Source organism: Panulirus ornatus, chromosome 72 (genome assembly GCF_036320965.1).
Source record: "Panulirus ornatus isolate Po-2019 chromosome 72, ASM3632096v1, whole genome shotgun sequence".
Taxonomy (NCBI): domain Eukaryota; kingdom Metazoa; phylum Arthropoda; class Malacostraca; order Decapoda; family Palinuridae; genus Panulirus; species Panulirus ornatus.
Window position 1 is genome coordinate 5,425,236 of NC_092295.1, and position 18,099 is coordinate 5,443,334.

Consider the following 18,099-nt stretch of genomic DNA (forward strand, 5'->3'; position numbering starts at 1 on the left):
TCTTTCGGAGAAAGTGACGATTGAGTTAATGAAAGCATTTCAGTGGATTTTAGATCCATCAGCCTAGAAAAAATCCCCGAGCGAGGCTTCGCGTAGGGCTGCTTACCGGCCAACCATCTTGGCGAAGATCTCCGAGCGGGCCAAGCGGCTAGGATTTCACGTCGCCGAAAACCAGAGTGACATCGACACCCACAACTGTGCAAAGGATTTAGAGATAACATTCAGGAGTTTTATGTTTTTCTTTGAACGATTTTTCTGCTTTTGATCTACTAGTGTCTTATTGAATATGAAGACTTCTTAGTATGAAACCTTCCCCTTTTGTTCAAGAAAAACTTGTTATAAGCCTTAAGCCAGCCTCATATGAAAATAGAATGGAGTGATATGTTCTTTATGAAGTGAAATTCAAGTGATATTCATTAGTTTTTCGTACAACAGTAAAGATCATTAAGTATGATTTTCAGTATTTTCTACCTTATCATTATGTCACAGTGAAAATTTTCCGCCATGATCTATAGATTGATTCTAGATTTTCATCCCTTGAAAATTGCCTTTCAAATATTTTCTCGCATTTTATTTCAAGCAGCACCTGCATATACATCCTACATCACTGAAAAAAAAGATGAATGAAATGAAGATTATAATTACTGATAAAAGTAAAGAATGCCTGAGAAATTACCATTACGAGAAGACCCATATTGTAAGAGAGAGAGAGAGAGAGAGAGAGAGAGAGAGAGAGAGAGAGAGAGAGAGAGAGAGAGAGAGAGAGAGAGAGAGAGAGAGAGAGAGAGAGAGAATAAAGGCTGCAGGCCTAACATCTAAGTCCTTCTATCGTAAACAAGTCACTTTTAGAAGATTTGCTGAAACATTAATATTTTTTTTCCCAGACAGAGCGACGTCAGACTGTGTCTTAACTCTCGTCCTTACCCATGAGAGCGAATCTGGATTCGACGGGGAAGTGCACGAAATAGCCTATCCTGAGGCAGTTTCAGGGGACTTATCATTCTTATATCGGGTGGCTGCGAGGCAAAGTCGGAATTCGAGTTTAATTTCGACGCTATGAAGTTCCGGCGATTTTGGCTAAATGTTAAACATGAAATTCTGAGTTGGGAGTTAAAATTCAGGGAGAGAAGATGAAGCTGAAATATGATATCTGAAATCTGGGATAGGCTTAGTTATATATGGATGGGATGTCTATGTATATATGAATTATATATATATATATATATATATATATATATATATATATATATATATATATATATGAAAAGGCGTTACCTTAATTACCTTAACAATGTTATCCTAGGCTACAGCGTAAGATGTTCAATGGATTAAAAAGAGTACAGTCTAGTAGGAGAATTTCTCACACTAAAGGACTCCCTCCTTTCTCTGCAACTGACTGCTGCGCAGCCATCAAGCTGAAGATGCCAGGAGAAGTGGTCCTGTAATAGTGTGATTTAGTTTTATGTTACAGAACTGATTTTTTCGTCTTTTCCTTTTTAAATAGTTTTGATAAGATGCGAATTCATGAATTCGTTTCTTATAGAGAAGTAAAGTCAGTTTTGCCCAACAAAGCCTAAAGAAAATTGGCGAAAGAATAATTATATACATAAAAGTGTGTGTGTGTGTGTGTGTGTGTGTGTGTGTGTGTGTGTGTGTGTGTGTGTGTGTGTGTGTGTGTATGTGTATTCGTAATGTTACTCTAATATATACGTGTTCTTTTCCTTATCATGATCAAGTTCCCTAGAGTTATACGCGTGTGATTGAAAGTTCTCTCTTAGTTTGCGTAAGTGGATAAGATTCAGGATTGCTTTACCGGTGCCTGTATTAGGTATATATTTGTTCGGTGCATGTGAATGTATACACCCGTGTTTCGAAAAGTGTCGTATGTGTAGCTCACAAGGGAAGTAATAGTCTCGGACACATATTTATGTGTCCACGTAGACACATAGACAGGAACATGTAATTCTCTGGAGCATCGTGGAAAGCATTTGCATGTGCTAAACATTAAGCCTCTCCGTACATTTTGCATATATACTTCAATAGAATTTTGCATATAGTTGTTTACCTTCCTTTTTTTTATTACCATAGCTTTATCTATTTAGTAGCTTTTGCAATGAACTTATGTGTTTTAGCTTTGACTTGAACTTTAGCCTGAAAGCTTTTGCTTGTAGCTTTTTTAGTGTTCCTATGTGCTTTGCGCCGCTTTTGCGTGTAAGTTTTAGCTGTAGCTTTTTTGAGTGGCTTTGCGACAAGCTATTAAGTGAGGCTTAGCTAAGCGGCCTTTGGCGTCCGTATGGTGGGTCTAACTACATTAAGAGGGTTTAATTAGCGTCGACTAATTACATGGATAGAATGAGTGAATTTACTCAATTTTGTCCCATGTGTACATACGTCTTGACGGAGTCTAAGATCATTAATGGTAATTAAATGAATGTAATAAGGGGAAGGACGTGAGCCACAGTAAGGCAAATGGGTAGGATGAAGGGAAGTGGGTTTGCCCAATTTACAGTCATGGGAAAGGTAAGTTAGGTAAGTAGGCAGGATATGTTACCTGGGCCGGAATAATGAGGTGGTGCTGAAATGTTCTCTTAATGCAGTTACCTGACTCATATGTGTGTGAGTGTGTACACGCGCGCGCGAGTATCTGTGTGTGTGTGTGTGTGTGTGTGTGTGTGTGTGTGTGTGTGTGTGTGTGTGTGTGTGTGTGTGTGTGTGTGTGTGGTTGTGTGTTTGTTTGTGTATTGTACGTGTGTATGGGTTTCTGTATGTTGTATGCATGAGAACCCGTCCCTCGATAAATATGTACGTTTGAAGTTACATCTGTATTTGTATGTATGTACGAGTATGAATTCACAGTAATTTCGCTTCTTGTAGGAGTAATCCTGTGCGAAAGATCAAAGAGAATAGCTACAAATTACATATTTCTTTTTCGGTCACTCCTAAGACATATATTATATACGCAGCCAGCAGGCAAGTACGCAAAACATGAACTACAAAAAAATTCAATCACAAAAAGAAAAAAACATTGAAATTATGGTAAATCTTACGGTGGCAATTATGACCTCAAAGGAGCAGCTGAGCCAGACCTCAAATTGACGCAAATGAACCCATCATTTTCTTTCCATAAACTCAATGTTACATGAATGGTCCCTTTTACTTCACCCCGTCAACAAACACTTGACTCTGTGTGTGTGTGTGTGTGTGTGTGTGTGTGTGTGTGTATGTGTGTGTATGTGTGTGTGTGTGTGTGTGTGTGTGTGTGTGTGTGTGTGTGTGTGTGTGTGTGTGTGTGTGTGTGTGTGTATGTGCGTGTGTGTGTGTGTGTTTGTATGTGTGTGTGTGTGTGTGTCTTTTCTTTATACCCAGCTGAAAAATACAAGCTGAGTCGGGCTGGCGAGATTTCGATGAGGGTGTTTTCTCATTCTCTCTCTCTCTCTCTCTCTCTCTCTCTCTCTCTCTCTCTCTCTCTCTCTCTCTCTCTCTCTCTCTCTCTCTCTCTCTCTCTCTCTCTCTCTCTCTCTCTCCCCTTGATGATGATTTGTCAGGATTTATGTCTGTAAGAAGATGATTCGTTGGGAATAATGTCCGTGCAAAGTCATGATAGAAAAGTATATATATATATATATATATATATATATATATATATATATATATATATATATATATATATATATATATATATATATATATATATATATATATATATATTTTTACATTTCTTTTTTATAGATATTTCGCCAATTCCCTCGTTAGCGAGGAAGCGCAAGGAACACATGACTCAGCATCTTAAGGGAAAAACCTTCACTTAGCCCCTTTCTCTGATCCTTCTCTTGGAAAAGTAAGGCAGGAGGGGAGGATCTCCATTCCCCTACTCCCACCCATTTTAGTCGCCTTCTACAACACGCAGGGAATATGGAGGTTGAATTCTTTCTCTCCTACCTCAAGAATAATATATATATATATATATACATATATATAAATATATATATATATATATATATATATATATATATATATATATATATATATATATATATATATATATATATATATATATATATATATATATATATATATATATATATATATATATATATATATATATATATATATATACACACATATGGTAAATGTAAATTACTTAACTTTATGACTAATAATTGTTAGTATGAAGCAAAGACATGTCCCAAAGGTTGAACAATCAGTAGATAGAATGTTCTATAACGCGAATCAAGTCGCATATTAGAAAATTTGAATATGTTAATTTCCTCTGGGATGAAAAAAAAGAACTTTGAACATACGAATCAATAATAGTAACAGCATTACGCTGAACACAATACATTAATTAGTTATTTAATGAATGAAGTTTAAGGGATGTGAATATGCCCTCATTCTCTTCATCATTTAGTAAGCGTTTGGAGAAATCATTTTATTTCATGTTGCACAGAATTTTTCTTACAGCAAGTAAAAGAAAATAACGTTATCTAAACCTATTCTGAAAAGTATAGACACCTAGAATAGAAACTTGTTAATGCCTATTAGACAAATCGTGGAATTAATATTTAGGTTAATTATTTTTAGATTATTGTGAGGGGGGGGCACTAATATCCACCTCACCTACAAACAAGAAAATATATGAATTAAAACGCAGCAGCTACCATGTGAAGACACGTCATCCATGCCAAGAGAAGTGACAGGAAAAAAAAAGAAAAAAATAGAAAAACGGTAAATATTCGCCACAAACATGAGCCGGACAGAAGTATATGAGCTATACAATTTTCTACTCAAAATCGTATCATTGGGGTATTGACGCCGATAATTAGCACTTTTTCCGCACTTTTCACCCAGAACTCCGTTGGGTATTCAGCCCTTTTTTCCGTATCTAATTCTAACAACTACGTGAAGTTTTGTCACCATGTTCAGAAATTTCATCTTTGTTATCTTTTGTCCTTTTATTGGATATAAAGAGGATCACTCTGTTACTTTTCATTACATTTGGTTTATTTCAATGTGATATATATATATATATATATATGTATATATATTTATTTATATATATATATATATATATATATATATATATATATATATATATATATATATATATATATATATATATATATATATATATATATATATATATATATATATATATATATATATATATATCCAAAGGTATAAGTCAACAATCGATTGTATTTTTCTGAACCACAGATGAATATGTATATAGATGACAAGTGAAAAATATACATAAAACTGTGGGTGGACGTGAAACAGACAGCCTTTCATCATACATCGAGTCGACGTGAAAGCTTGACTGTAAGATTCCTCCGCGGATGGCGTGCCGAGGTCGACGCGTCGATCGGGATAAGCTGGTGAAGCTTTAATGATCGACAACCGAGCCAAGCTTAATCTTAGCGACAGGGGATAAAAGTGATATCACTGATTTTGTTAAACCAAAAACTATCAGTGAAGTTAAACTCCCGATGCCGATCTCCGTCGACTTCTCCTTATTTCGTTAAAAACAAATGTCCCCGTAATGTTCGGTACTATGAAAAAACCTAAATATGTATGATATTCTCGAATGCAAATATTGAGTCAATGGGATAAACGAACATTCTTATTTAAAGATATCCCGGTGCGCAACATCATCCTAGAACCATCCTCCGCAAAACTAATGCCTGCGATTGCCTCATAAAAAGAAGAAAAATCTTGAATTGAGACTTACGAAACGTTGATGAAGATAAGCAGACATTAGTATCATAAAAGTCGTTCTCTAATGGTATAGATATTCTGTGGGAAATTATCTAAAAACAAATATATATATATATATATATATATATATATATATATATATATATATATATATATATATATATATATATATATATATATATATATCTAACTCCGTGGAGTTGGTTGCCGAAGAGGTCCAGTCGACAGCGAAAGGAACGGGGATCCTGGAAGCGTTCCGACCAGCGCTTTCCTACCGACCAATCTTGACTTTCCCCTCTCGCGATAATCGCACCAGACGAAAGAGAGAGGAAAAAAAAAAAAATGGCCTCTGATACGACATCGACGTCATTCCGATGTCATTTCACAATATTGTAAGAAGAATAAAACTCACCGTGTTACCATCTTCCTTCGCGACGAAGTTTTCATTGACGGACGGCGGAGACGAATGAGTTCGTGTTGACGAAGGGAAGCCCCACTGCGAGACTGAGAACCGATCGACTCAGCCTTGCGATTGTCGTTCGCCCATCGCCATAGATATTTACCAACACCACCCCAGAAAAAATGATCACATTATCTGTTATATTTTGTTGTCTTGGACCGCTGGCTACATAAACACAAATGAGACTAGAACAAGCAATGCTTATATATTAGATGAAATAAATCTGCTTGTACTAAAAGGTAATTTGCACCTGTATGGTGAATCAAAAAAAAAAAAAAATCTGGATGGTATGCCAAATATGTGCAAAGATTTATGGCTTGACTTGATAAACATAAACTCTGTGAAAAATTATACTTCCATAACCTTTTGGAAATTTTCCCTCTGCAGAAAGTAAGTTATAAGTACTTGAATGGAAGTAACAACGACGCTAGGCAACACTTACAGATGGAGCATCATTAGATAGAGTTCCTCTACGTATAATTACTCTCAGTAAAAGTCTCTATAATCTTGAAATTATCTCAACACAATTCTAATCAGACTGTTATTGTTTGGAACCGAATTATATTAATTTCTCGAAGAGTCGCATATGTCAATGACATATCTGTACACTGTGAGTGTAACTGAAGTGTTATAGGAAGAAAGAAAAGTATTTCTAAAACTAGATCTCGAAATAAAAACTCTCTTGGTCACATCTGTACAACACCGCCTGACTTGGGATCCCAGTAAAAGAGAATAGGGGGCGCGTGAAGTCACCTTGAGGGAGAAACGTTAACTCACACGGGAGGAGTTGAATCTTTCCCTTTGCTCCACGGGAATATTTCTAGTATCACTCTCCACACTGGCTGTATTGTTGCTAGGTATACATTGCTCCTTTCGCAGGAATGTGACTTGAAGGAAGTTCCATTCATAACTTGCAGTGATGTATTGGTATGAGTGCGTGTTGATGTATATGAATATATAGATGAGTAAATGAATATCAAGTAATACATATATATATATATATATATATATATATATATATATATATATATATATATATATATATATATATATATATATATATATATATATATATATATATATATATATATATATATATATATATATATATATATATATATATATATATATATATATGAATGTATGTACCAATTTAGCATCACTGTGTAAAAAATGACCCAACTCTTGCTGCGCCAATCCTACCGTTAAGGTCTCAAATAGGTATGTTCGTCTTCTGGAAACGATCGCCATAAAATCTAAGTGTGTGTCAATGTCTACAAAAGTGTTGCATCCGTATACAAAAATGCCATAAAATCATTAGCGTTTTCAGCTTGAATTAAGCGGACTATGAGATGCAACATTGGTGTCGACAATTATTCCTATTTACTGCCTACCTCAATTCACTTAGCGGAGGCAAACGAGACAAAAATTCATCATTAGCTGTTGCCCCGATGTGGATAATCTGACATATTTAACCAAAGGCTACAAAGGACATAGTCACCGGTTATTTGGTCCTCAATATAGATCAATCTCCTTATCATTTTTCATTTTGATATATTGATTAATCATATTACTGAGTCTGCAGTATATATAAAAAAGAATTCACGAAAAAAAAGTAATCAATCAGTGCTCCTCTGTTATTTAATCCTTGATGGAAGTTAAACAGACAGTGGATCGTTAAGTTACATATTTCATTTGCGAAGGCAACCATAATTCATAGGCCTGTAGGCTCCTGCCAAGTCCGCTTTGATATGATTGCTGAGTCTCTTAGTCCAGATTTTAACCATTTTTCCAATGTCTGTCTGTCTGTACAGATCGAGATTATTTACCTTTAGTAGAATATATATATATATATATATATATATATATATATATATATATATATATATATATATATATATATATATATATATATATATATATATATATATATATATATAGATAGATAGATAGATAGATAGATAGATAGAGAGAGAGAGATAGATAGATAGATAGATAGATGAATGCGATAGGTTTTATCATTTTGAGAGACCGAACATGATGGAATTTACTCGAGCAATCTCAACTTTGATTTGCTCTAGTTATAAAACAGTGAAAAATTATTCTAGTCTTAAAAATTTTTGCTCCATTTGATGCAAAAATCTAACAATATACCGTCAGAGAAAAACAGAAATTCTTTAGCAATAACCTTACAATGTATATAGTGTCCATGCATTTCTTTTAATGAAAATCCTAGCATCTACGAGCGTAGGTCTATATGATATAAAGAGATATAGAAGTGCTTTCTTAACTCCATGATCCCTTATGTTTCCAGTAGAGTGAAAAGGTGATATGCTTTACGCGTCTGTCTCTTCAAGCGAAAATCTTTGAGCATATGAGGAAGCATTGCCATTGTATTTGCCTGCAATTTTGTTACTGGTGGCAGCAGCGCCTAATGCCTTCTAGTACTTTAAACGACAAGAACAACTACCCATAGTTTTCTGCCATCAGGAACACGAACCTGTAACGACCCTAGTATTCTTCATAGCCTACTTAGATCTTGCTTAAAAGAACCTTACGTTTTCATATCTAATCATTCCTCTTACAATTGGCAGAGTTCAGAGTAGTATACCTTCATCTGTAAATGTTTTAGGGCTTGAATTCATTTCTTGGTACATATTCATCTTCGTTCTAGTAACACTTCCATCTGACCTCATTACTATTATCATCTGCTGTCAGAATATTAATGATTTCCCTTGATGAAATTATTGAAGAATTTCGCATGTTTATTCACCTCGTACACATTATGTTTATCATATATATGTTTCTTGTCTTTTCGCAATCTAACTGGAATCATTCTTTACCTTACCATTTCTCCAAGAAAGCCCTTAAAGATTGTGACTTTCGTTGCTTCTGCAAAGAATCTCTCTCTCTCTTTCCTAAACCTTTATAATATATTGGGTGATCTGCAGTTCTTTTCATTCCGTTCCCCTTGCTTCACACACGAAGAATAGTGGACAACAAGGGACTTTCTCACTGCAGACATCCCATCCCGAGGCCTTGCACTTATGTCGCTCTTCAACGGACTGTGGAATCAACTACCGCAATTCATGTTCTTTAGAAGATCTTGGGCTCTCTTTAGTTCATCTCACTTGTACTTCCTTATGACATTATAGATTCATATTCTTATATTTTCTTGACCACTTATCTATACAAATTAGAGCGCTCCATGATCATTCTACCTGTACTTAGTGGCATAAGTGAGGCTGCTGTTCTGGAGTCTTGTTCATTGTGCCTTAAGTAATTAACACTTTATCATGGAAATAAACATGTCCCTTTTCTCTCCCTGCAGACATCATTTTTTTTTTTTTTTTTTTTTAAATTTCCAAAAGAAGGAACAGAGGGGGCCAGGTGAGGATATTCCAAATAAGGCCCAATCCTCTGTTCTTAACGCTACCTCGCTATCGCGGGAAACGGCGAATAGTATGAAGAAAAAAAAATATGTAATTACCTATTTGCACTCCATAAGTTGATGAAATGACTTCTTCATTACAAAAGATCCTCAACATGCGTTTCCTTGGATTATGAATCACTTAAATACAGAAATTATTCATTTTGCCTCTAGTTACAGGACGAGACAAGATCCTTTCCTGTAAACACATACCTTTCAAGTATATTTCAGGTGACAATACTGAAATTACTAAGCGAGTACTTCTTGTTTCTGGCGTAATACACAGTAGTGAGTTCCAGCGGAAAGAATGACACTTGGGAACCACTGTAAGATATGCCTCTAGCTTGACTGCTCTTGAACTGCTTGGACCTTGGGTGAATGCAGGACAAAATAAAAGGAATGAAAAAAGAAAGAAGAATCATTAAACGCTCCCACTTTCCATTTTTAAACTTTGCAATGAAAATTCAATTTTCATTTTGAAGTAATGACAGTATTGCTATCATAAAATATTCTGATTTTCTTTATGCGGTACATTGTGAACAAATTTTTCCTTACTCTGCGCTGGAACCGATAAAATTCTCAACACACTTTTTTATCTTACAGATGACTTTAAATCCAGACGTGCCGTAGAGTGGAAAATGGTGTCTATATTTGCACACAGGTTTCAAAATTCACCAGCCAGATTATTGTGTCCTAATTATCTAAGTAATTAGACTAGTTCTTTGATTAAGTCTTGCCCAAATGAGAACAACTATAATCTAGATAAATGCATAGTATATATAAATGAATATATATATATATATATATATATATATATATATATATATATATATATATATATATATATATATATATATATATATATATATACATATATATATATATATATATATATATATATATGAATATATATATTATATATATTTATATATATATATATATATATATATATATATATATATATATATATATATATATATATATATATATATGTATATATATATATATATATATATATATATATGTACATATATATATATATATATATATATATATATATATATATATATATATATATATATATATATATATATATTGGGGATAGGGGATTAAGAATACTTCCCACGTATTCCCTGCGTGTCGTAGAAGGCGACTAAAAGTGGAGGGAGCGGGGGGCTGGAAATCCTCCCCTCTCGTTTTTTTTTTTTAAATTTTCCAAAAGAAGGAACAGAGGGGGCCAGTTGAGGATATTCCAAAAAAAGCCCAGTCCTCTGTTCTTAGCGCTACCTCGCTAACGCGGGAAATGGCGAATAGTTTAAAAGAAAGAAAGAATATATATATATATATATATATATATATATATATATATATATATATATATATATATATATATATATATACATATATATATATACATATATATATATATATATATATATATATATATATATATATATGTATATATATATATATATATATATATATATATATATATATATATATATATATATATATATATATATATATATATATATATATATATATATATATATATATATATATATATATATATATATATATATATATATATATATATATATATATATAATATATATATATATATATATATATATATATATATATATATATATATATATATATATATATATATATATATATATATATATATATATATATATATATATATATATATATATATATATATATATATATATATATATATATATATATATATATATATATATATATATATATATATATATATATATATATATATATATATATATATGTATGTAATTTCGGCACAGCTAGGTGATAATGTTATAACGGATGACAACATGTATGTCATGTAGAAATCGGACACATATCAATACTGATGATAATCATAGCTTTGTTTTAGCATTATCTTTAAAGATAAAGCTTTTAGATATCTTCGTAGAAAGATCATGTTATCTATGAATGTCCAACCCACACTGTTAGTCGTAGAGATATTCAAAATAAAACTAACTATGTAGCGAGGGAATCATAATGAAATCTATGGTATAGACAATTTCTCTAAATAGGGCAAATGAATAGATACAAAAAGGTGAATTTGATTCATTCACAACTACTGTGTAAACATTACTCATATGGGTCACTATCTGTCTAAAAATAGAATGCTTAAAATATAATAAAAAATAGCCTTCAACAAATATGTAATGAGCGCCACGCATTTTGGAAAGATTATTTTTTGTTATATATTCTTTTGGACAATTGCAGCCTGGCTTTTTTTCTTTTGTTTTGTCTGCTTTTTACACGAAACATTCTCAACATAGATCAGCTTTAGTGAGGGAATTACTTTTCAAGAAATGAGTAGATTATCTAGACCGTTTATTTTCAGATAATCTAATTATCTTCTGCATCACCGTGAAGAAAAATGAATGATTCTTTAACATGAACATGTATACTAATAAATTGTCAATACCAAAGAATGTACATAGTATTACAATTATGTCTAATACCTATGTGAGGTGTTCAATATCTTTCGACTATTGATGATAATCTGCTGTCGACATGTTAGTAAAAGGATGTGCAGTACATATAGAATAATAACTATCGTGTTAATGTATATGATTAGATAAATGAAGAACAAGCAAATAGATCCAAAAAGAGAGATATAAAAAGAAAGCAAGGAAAGGCATTCTTTATAATCAGTGAATAAGATATAAAAGTTTGTATAGAAAATTAAGGGAGACAGAGTTAATGAAATGTTCATTATCATTTTATTTCAGGTAATTTTGCTTTTGTGATTCACGTAATTATAGTAAGATGTCTCTGCCGTTTCATGTCTATCATTATTATTATTATTACGTGCATTACAATTAGTATCAACACTAACTTTAGTATGATAATAGTATCAGAAATAATAATAATAATAATAATAATAATAATAATAATAATAATAATAATAATAATAATAATAATAATAATAATAATAATAATAATAATAATAATAATAATAATAATAATAATAATAATTATAATAATAATAATAATAATAATAATGATAATAATAATATATATAATGATAATAATAATAATAATGATAATAATAATAATAATAATAATAATAATAATAATAATAATAATAATAATAATAATAATAATAATAATAATAATAATAATAATAATAATAATAAGATTAATAATAATAATAATAATAATAATAATAATAATAATAATAATGATAATAATATTAATAATAATAATAATAATAATAATAATAATAATAATAATAATAATAATAATAATAATAATAATAATAATAATAATAATAATAATGATAATAATAATGAAATAATAATCATTACTGTTGATATTATCAGTACTGTTATCATCGTTATCATTATCATTATTTTTGTTGTTATTATTATTACTATTATTATTATTATTATTATTATCATTATTATTATTATTATTATTATTATTATTATTATTATTATTATTATTATTATTATTATTATTATTATTATTATTATTATTATTATTATTATTATTATTATTATTATTATTATTATTATTATTATTATTATTATTATTATTATTATTATTATTATTATTATTATTATTATTATTATTATTATTATTACTATTATTATTATTATTACTATTATTGTTATTATTATTACTATTATTATTATTATTATTATTATTATTATTATTATTATTTTTTATTATCATTTTTTATCATACTTTGTCGCTGTCTCCCGCGTTTGCGAGGTAGCGCAAGGAAACAGACGAAAGAAATGGCCCAACCCACCCCCATACACATGTATATACATACGTCCACACACGCAAATATACATACCTACACAGCTTTCCATGGTTTACTCCAGACGCTTCACATGCCTTGATTCAATCCACTGACAGCACGTCAACCCCGGTATACCACATCGCTCCAATTCACTCTATTCCTTGCCCTCCTTTCACCCTCCTGCATGTTCAGGCCCCGATCACACAAAATCTTTTTCACTCCATCTTTCCACCTCCAATTTGGTCTCCCTCTTCTCCTCGTTCCCTCCACCTCCGACACATATATCCTCTTGGTCAATCTTTCCTCACTCATTCTCTCCATGTGCCCAAACCATTTCAAAACACCCTCTTCTGCTCTCTCAACCACGCTCTTTTTATTTCCACACATCTCTCTTACCCTTACGTTACTTACTCGATCAAACCACCTCACACCACACATTGTCCTCAAACATCTCATTTCCAGCACATCCATCCTCCTGCGCACAACTCTATCCATAGCCCACGCCTCGCAACCATACAACATTGTTGGAACCACTATTCCTTCAAACATACCCATTTTTGCTTTATTATTCTAATTATTATTATTATTATTATTATTATTATTATTATTATTATTATCATTATTATTATTATTATTATTATTATTATTATTATTATTATTATTATTATTATTATTATTTTTATTATAATTATTATTATTATTATTATTATTATTATTATTATTATTATTATTATTATTATTATTATTATTATTGTTATTATTATTATTACCATTATTATTATTATTATTATTATTATTATTATTAATATCATTATTATTACTATCATTATTATTGTTATTATTGCTATTATTAATATTATCATTATTATCATTATTATCATTATGAAATGAAATGTAATGAGTATAATTTACCTACATATAACATAAATTCGAAAGCCCTTTCTAAGACTTCACGAACTTTTGTTCGCTCTTTTTACTGTTTCTGTTTACTGCTTATTTGGCTTGAGGTCACCATAGACTATTACGCCCAAGTCTTACCCTTCATTTACCTTCTGTAGCTCAGCAGGATTTATACTGTATCTTACCTTCACGTCTTTATTATCGTTACTGCTACTCATATGCCGCCTATGAGCCTAATCCACCAGTTGCCTGTATCAGTCCACAGCTGCTGACGTTTAGCTTCATCTATAGCTTTATTTCACAGGTTAAGATCTCGATATCTTACAATGCAGCCCAGTGTCATAGGTATGAGAAAGAGAATTGGACCCAAAACTGAACCTTGTGGCACACCACTTGTAGTTACTACCATTCTTATCATTATTGCTATCACCATTGCTGTCATTATCATTATTGCTATCATCATTACTATTGGTATCATCATTGATATTGTTGTGTATGATTATTACTTATTAGTTATTAGTAATGGTCAATTTATTAGAGTTTTTGTTTAGGTGACAATCGACGAAATATCCATGATACAACTTTGTTCCTCACAAATAAGACTGAGTATTATCTATGTGGCAAAGTGATACTAGATTATAGACTTTCAAAATCTAATGATCTTCGTATTACCCTTGACAAGTAAAGCTGAGCTGATTTCATTAATAAAAATGATATGAAAGTTGCCTAGGAGAATTTCAAGAAAACATTTAAGTGACGGATGGAACATATATGCCAATGCATATTAGAAAGTCTTCCCAAAAAGAGGCCAAAATGTTTGGACGGTGAAATAAAGAGGCGTGTGGTTTCCAAGATGGCAGGTCAGAAGAAACACAAAGAGGCCAAAAATAACATATTGTTTAATTACATAAATTCTCAAGGAGATAGTTAGAGGCTTCTTCGTCAAAATAATCGTCAGTATGAAGAGCATATTGCTGACAATTGATAAATGAAACCCCAATGAGTTTTACAGTTATAGTAGAAGAGGCTCATGATCCATTGAGTTGGTCCATCAGTTATGGTCAAGACAACGAAGACTTTCTCTTTTCTTTTTCGCCTTTGTGTTAAAGACTGAAGACAAAATCTATGTCCCGAGGTAGGTTTCAATTCTAAAAAGGAGAATGTTCTGCAACATAATGATAGAAAAGAACTGAAGATATACTGTCAGCCCTAAATGGAAAACAGTTAAATAAAACGGCTGGTCCTGATGATTTTTATTCGAGAACAATGAAAGGGGCGAAAAATAAGATACATAAGCCCCTCACTGCTTTTTTCAATTAGTCACTTGATACGGGGAAAGATTCAGCAATTCAGGGTTGCGTTCTCACCTTGAGTACTGTGTTCAGATTCTGTCACCCTACTTGAAGAAAGACGTAGACAGAATGAAAAAGTTTGATATATCACTGAATAAGGATTTCTGTTCTACTGACTTGTGTCTTATGCTGGGACCCCTTTTTTCGGGGCTCCTGCAGAATTAATGCGCAAGGGAATTATAGACTCCTTCAAAGTGAGATGTTCTTTGATGATCCTGTACTTCTTTTCATCTGCTGATGGTGACACAGCCTCGCCGAAGGTACTGCTATTAGAACAAAATATATGCACTCTTTTTCAACCTTTCTATGAAACAGTAAGATGAACTGTTGTAGTCTGATACCATTATTCCAGTTTTCACTTTTCTAAGCAACTTGTAAGCTTTTGAAATATGTCTTTGATTCAGTCGTAACCTAAACACTATTAGAAGAACCTTGAATCATGTCATATAGTATGATATAGAGACTTTTCTCCTTTTTCAGTCCATATAGAACGGAATATGTCATTGACCAGATGATATCAGAATGTATAGTATGCTATAGAGATAGCTTTCATGGTAGAGAACACATAAGGATGCGTACTGAAAACTATCCTGTTCTTGGAAAGCATGAAGCATAAACGGAACGGTCTCAACCATACTCGGCAGTCGTATATCGTCGATTTCGATATCGGTTTTATAAGTGATTCTTACATCTCAATGGGAGAGACTACCTCTGTCTATGAAGTAGGAAAAGCAAAATTCTCTCCACCATAAAGAAGTGACTGTGAACCACATAAATCCCGTTGGAAGGAATGAGTATTCCAGAGAACATGAGATATTATCATCATTGCTCATGACTGAGCTGGGATGGTCACATTATTTTTCTTAATCCCATGGCCAGCGATAATTCTGTTTGGTATTATATGCAGTGGTTATGAGATGTCGGGGGAGCACTGATTCTTTTCTCCAAAGCTATGACTCTGTTAACCTTTGCAAGAGGGAGGGAGGGTGCGGATGTATATGCCATATACATACGAGGTAATTTGCATATATCATTAACTCTTGCTCTACCTTTCCTTATATATGTAAAATCTACGTTCTTCGTTATCCCAAATATCCAACGAAAAATAATGTTCATTTATAAAGATATTCTGAAGATTGTGATATGTATATATATATATATATATATATATATATATATATATATATATATATATATATATATATATATATATATATATATATATATATATATATATATATATATATATGTATATATATATATATATATATATATATATATATATATATATATATATATATATATATATATATATATATATATATATATATATATATATATATATATACATATATATATATATATATATATATATATATATATATATATATATATATATATATATATATATATATATAAATATATAAATATATATATATATATATATATATATATATATATATATATATATATATATATATATATATATATATATATATATATATATATATATATATATATATATATATATATATATATATACATATATATATATATATATCATACATATATCATATATCATATATATTTTGCATCATATACCATGAATTCGTCTTTCTTACTAAAAAGGCAAAGTTAACATCAGTTAAATTCTTATATTAACCTTCACACAAACATTATTGAGCCTCAAAACTCATATTCCACAGACGTAAATGCTTTTACGTGGACATAACAGATATATGCTGAGCAAAACAACTCTTCCATCACTGAATATACATTGGGTCTAGGATTGCTAAATACACACTCGGAAAAAAAAAGATTGACTCCTGTTCCAATTTTCGCTGCTAGATGGCAACTTTCCATCAGCTAAACTGAGAATTTCCTTTCCCGCTGTGACATAGAAGCAAACAGAAGAGGGGCAGAAAAACCCGCCGTATTCGGATAAAGAAGTAAAGGACAAAGCTCCTGTGTAAAATAAAATCATACTAAACTAGAATCGTCTCTTCCTTCCTATAAGCTAGAGCTAATCCAGGGATTCCACTCAAGGCGAACAAATGTTTCCCTGTCCTGCAGATCAGGCAGTGGGGGCTACAGGGGGACAAAGGGAAGGGGGCTTGAGTGGAGGGGTAAAGGAGGGGCAGTGTATGTGCGTGTGTGTGGGGGGGTTCCACCGAAGGGGGTATCTGGAAGGTGGAGGGGAGTGCTGGGGGTTGGTGGAGGAATAGCAGCCGATGGTCAGCGATGTATTTTGTAATTACACAGAGAGAGAGGAACAAGGCAGGCCTGTCTACCACACAAATATTGGATAGTAATATTCGACGTGGCCTTTTCGATGGCCCGATGGGGGCTTGATGAGCAAGTCCCCATCTCACTACTCGCTCGTTTTGGTACTTTGTCATATTTCGTCATCTCCCTTGACTCGCCTTTC